The sequence below is a fragment of the Anneissia japonica genome, unplaced genomic scaffold (genome assembly GCF_011630105.1).
Source record: "Anneissia japonica isolate Jap-2015-1 unplaced genomic scaffold, ASM1163010v1 scaffold287713_len945575_cov184, whole genome shotgun sequence".
NCBI lineage: Eukaryota > Metazoa > Echinodermata > Crinoidea > Comatulida > Comatulidae > Anneissia > Anneissia japonica.
This window is the reverse complement of record NW_022725774.1, coordinates 606,674-611,604: the sequence shown is the minus strand read 5'-3', so window position 1 is coordinate 611,604 and position 4,931 is coordinate 606,674.

The window sequence follows — 4,931 nt, the reverse complement described above, 5'->3', positions numbered from 1 at the left end:
AAAAACATGTTAAAGATAACCAAGAATTAAAAAATATCCACGATTACTTCATTGTTAACAAACTTTCAACATCAACAAATGCAATTTCATGCTGTTTGGATTTCGACACCAAAAGAGGGCTGATGAAACTCCCAATATACTCATTAGCGACCAAATTATACCTCTTGTTAAACATACAAAGTTTCTTGGCGTCGAAATCGATGAGGAATTAAATTTTAAAACTTATATAAAAGAAATTAAAATTTCAAAGAACACTGGTATTGTGTATCGTCTCTCTTCTTTTTTAACTTTCTACATCCTCCGAAATATTTACTGCTCTCTCATTCTTGCATTTATTAGTTATTGTAATATTGTATGGGCGAACAATTACTTAATAAAATATATTTTCTTCAAAAAAAAGCTATTCGCATTACCTCCAACGTGCCTCGATTATCCCATACTGATGCCTTATTTGTAAATCTCAAACTCTCAACTGTCTATGACATTAACACACTCCAGCAATTAATGTATTTTTGTTTTTGAATATATTAATAACAAACTCCCTTCAAACTTCTCTTGTAACTTTTTAACAAATTCTGAAATCCATTCATACAATACTAGATTACTAGGGCTTCCCGTGATTATTGATTGTAATTATTATTGTTTTGGCAGAAAATATATGTCTATGGAGATTTTTGTATGACCGGAAAAAATGCAAGAAAAGAAAGAGGGAAAAAGGAGGAGAGGGAGGGGAAAGAGAGTGTTTACAAAGTCCCCGAACAAATCACATTGGCAGATCTGGGATATCAGGGGTCCTGACTCCCTCCCTCGGGGTTCATTGATCCATGGAATCGTTTTCAAGAGTAGAAACCTTGAATTTTGAAGAACTTAAAAGTCATAAAAAGACACATTAGAAGTCAGGAAAGTTCATTTCCCGCCATCTAGGAATCAACATTTTCCCGGGGGAGAACCCCAAAAATTTAATCCCCCTTTCTCTATGGGGTTTATCGATTCATGGGGAAAAGAACACGTATGCAACTACTCATTTATTTTAATGTATGTATACACACATAACAGGCCTATTACAGTAATAAGAATCAGAAAGTTTACCTGGCCGTTTTCAAGGGGTGGACAAATATTTTAAGTACTTTAAAGCCCTTAAGTTATTAAAAGACACCTATAGCTCAAAGTCAGGTAAGCTCTTTTCCCGCCATCTAGGAGTCACAATTTTCCCCGGATCCCCTTCCTTTTTGGGATTCTTGGGAAAAATTTTGGCGGTATTATAAAAATATTACTACACAATATTATGAAAATAATATGGTGTAGTAAAATATATAGGCCTATATTTAAATACACGTACATATTTATATAAAATATATATATATATATATATATATATATATATATATATATATATATATATATATGTATTAAGTGATACATAAATAATTCAGGTATTGGTACTGGTACTGGTATTGGCATTTATAATGCGCCTCTTCCTTGCGGTTGTAAAGCGCATTTCTTTTCCCTGGTCATTGGGTCTACATGCTAATTGTTGCTGCTGGTAATCAGCGCAGGAGCAGGCAACCCCACCAGGTACCCATTTATACTCCTGGGTGGAGAGAAGCAATGCAGATAAAGTGCCTTGCTCAAGGACACAAGCGAAATGCACAGCGAGGGATTGAAACCCCGACCTCGAGGTAACTTATTCAAATCATAAAACATTAAATTTACTAAACAGTGACTTGGAATGGGACCTATAAAATTTGGAATATCTCATTCAAACGGATTAAGTATGTTGTTGTTGTTGTTGTTGGCTTCAGTGTGTATCAAGGAAACATTTTTAGGCCTACGCTCGCTCAATGTGGTAGCTACTATAGAAACAACACTGGTGACTACCGGGTAACAACGAAACAGCACAGAATCTTACCCCAGACAATTACTTGTAGTTGTTGCTTAATTAATAGGCCTATTATAATACTTTTGAGCAGAAAATATAGTTTTAAGGTAGATTCAGAAGCTACGTTTAGGGTACATAATTATATTTTACAACAGGTCGTTGAAATGGATCTAGGTCAGATTGTCGAAACCCGCTTTGCCGAATACCATTGACGAGTCCACTTTGCCGAAACCCAGTTTGCCGAAAAACCATCATCCCCAGTTTGGCGAAAGCGAGTTTGTCGAACCCCAGTTTGCCGAAAGTCAATTAGAAGCAGTGAAACATTAACAACAGCATAAAATTCACGACACCCTTACCATACTACATCTGTATGAGGTGGTGGCGCCAGTGGAGGTCAGGACACTGCCAAGCAAAACTTTTGACGACTTTTAGAATTTACTATATTAATGATTTTTGTTGTCCTACTTTCTAAATTAAACTTGATTAACGATTCGACTATATCGGCAAAAAAATAATAATTAAATAGGCCTATTAGATAAACTGCATTATAAGCATATTTAAAATAAAGTTTAATTAAGGAAATATGTAGACCTAAAGGAATTAAAAAAATAATAATCTACATTTAAACACACGACGTACCTGTGGCGTTTCCAGTAATTTTCCGACAGGGGGTCCAACATGTCCTAAAATGAGTCCTAATCACCGGGGCCGACAGAGCCTCGGTCATAGCCCGGTAAAACTCCCAGGGTTCTCGGGGAGAGTTTTATAGGGCTTAGTGTGGCCCAATAGTGCTTTTAGACCACAATATTAGGGATTGGCAATCAAATAACGTTATTTGGATAGTCACATTATTATTTTTGGTCCGACGTTCTAGTTGTCGGTCGGATGACGAAGGGGTTTTCAAAAGCACATTATACTGTACTTCTGTACGACGGTGACGGTGACGACAAGATTCGCCAAACTGGGTTTCGGAAAACTGGGTTGTCATGATTTTGGTGAATTGGATTCGGTAATCTGCGTTTCGGAAAAGTGGACATGAACTCTGGAAACTGAATTTCGGCAGACTGGTTTCGACAAATTGGTCGGATACCCAAAGTATAAATATGTCGCCTACAAATTGTAAAGATAATTTTACTGTGTTTTTGTTACATTTTATTTTTATTATCTGTAGGTCGATTAAAACTTAGGCCTGGAGAATAATAATTCCATTGAAGAAACTACGATGATGATACAGACGGTAGGCAATGTTGGACGAGACTAATTGACGAAGGTAATTCCAGTGACTGTATCTAGGCATATGGATTACAGTAAGGCGTTTGATAGCGAAGGCCTACCACACCAGCGTCTTTTATTAAAATTAAAAGCCTATGGTTTCGATGGTTATTTGTTCTCATGGTTGAAAAATTATTTAACCAAAAGAAAAATAGAAGGTTTCCGTCAAAGTCAGCCTCCGCAATTAGTTGCATACCGCAAGGCTCCCATTTAGGCCCAATTTTGTTTATTTATTAACGATCTTCCAAGTATTGTGAACAGAGTAATTTGGTGCAGTCACGGTTGATGATGCTGAGGTTCTTTAACAGGAGTTAATGTGTGGAATGGTGTAAACGTTGGCAACTCCAGTTGAACATCGAAATTTGTAAAATAATTCACTATGGTAACAATAACAACAACTTCCTATGATCATCTTAATGGCACTTTGCTGGAATCCGTGAATAAAGAAAAGGACCTAGGTGTCGTGTTTATTTAGCAACTTAATTTTACTGCACATCCAATCCGTAATCAACAGAGCTATAATGTGACACTTAGGATCATCAATGGATCCTATGGGAAGAGTTTATGATCTTATATGATCTTATACGAGTCATTATAATTCGCCCTTGCTTGGATATGGTTTGCCTTGGTTAGAGATGCTGACAGTATTGAAGGGGTGCGGAGGAAAATGGTTCATGAGTTAGGTCATTCAACGTGTACAAAGACTGAACCATCTTAAATTACCCTCACTACAGTATAGGCGTCGTCGGGCTGACCTCATTTTTTCAAGCTTTCAGAATTATCAAGGGCTGCGATTCCCTGGATAAAAATCTCTTGATGTTTATTAAAAAACGAGAGGTCATTCCTTCAAGGTAGCTAAACCCTGGGCCACCAATAATCTAAAGAGAACATTTTTCTCATATAGTCTCCCTGACATTGCTGAATTCTTGGAAAATCATGATGCTAAGGCGGAACAAATTTTGTAATATATATTCGTCCAGGTTCCGGAATCAATGAGGGAACAAGAGCTATTGTAGTTCAAAATTCTAGTAAGCAAGTAAGTAAGGGCGTGTAATCTATGCCCATCAAACATTAGCCATCCATGGTTTTGACACTGCATTAACAATAAAATGAAATTCCAATTTACAATGATTTTATTTGCAAAACCGTACTATTTGTGGTCATAGGTGTACATAATCCGAGGTATGTGTATTAGTAGGCCTACAGTGTTTAATTACCGTATAATATTCGATGAGAAGGGATGAGGGAGGTGTTTGAGGGGAAGTGTAATTTTTTTTTGTGTTAAATAGATATTATACTCAGTCAAAAAAATTCCCCTTATTTTCACTGTAAATGTGGAATTACAACATATAATTACAGCGTTACTGTGTTTGTGTAATCATAAAGACTTATTTATTCCAACCAATAGGCCTATACTGTGTTGGAGAATCATATTGCTCCCGTTAGATTTGTTTTCACTCATGGGGGAGGGGGGAAGCATTGGAGGAAAACTAAATGCCTCGGGTCGTTTATTTGAGATTAACCATAGCGATATAATATGATATTAACAAAGTCAGCAATTATTTGCATCATCTACTCTAGCCAAAGATCGTATAGCGCCGCTATCGTATAGCGCCGCATAGCGGCGCTATACGATCTTTGCTCTAGCTACTAGCAAAGATACTAGAAATACAAGATAGAGTTCTCCACACAAAAAAAGTGTTCCACCGTGTTCCACCGAAATGCATGGTGGGAATATGAAAAATGGGACGCCCCCTACAGCTGGATCTAAAAAAACTTG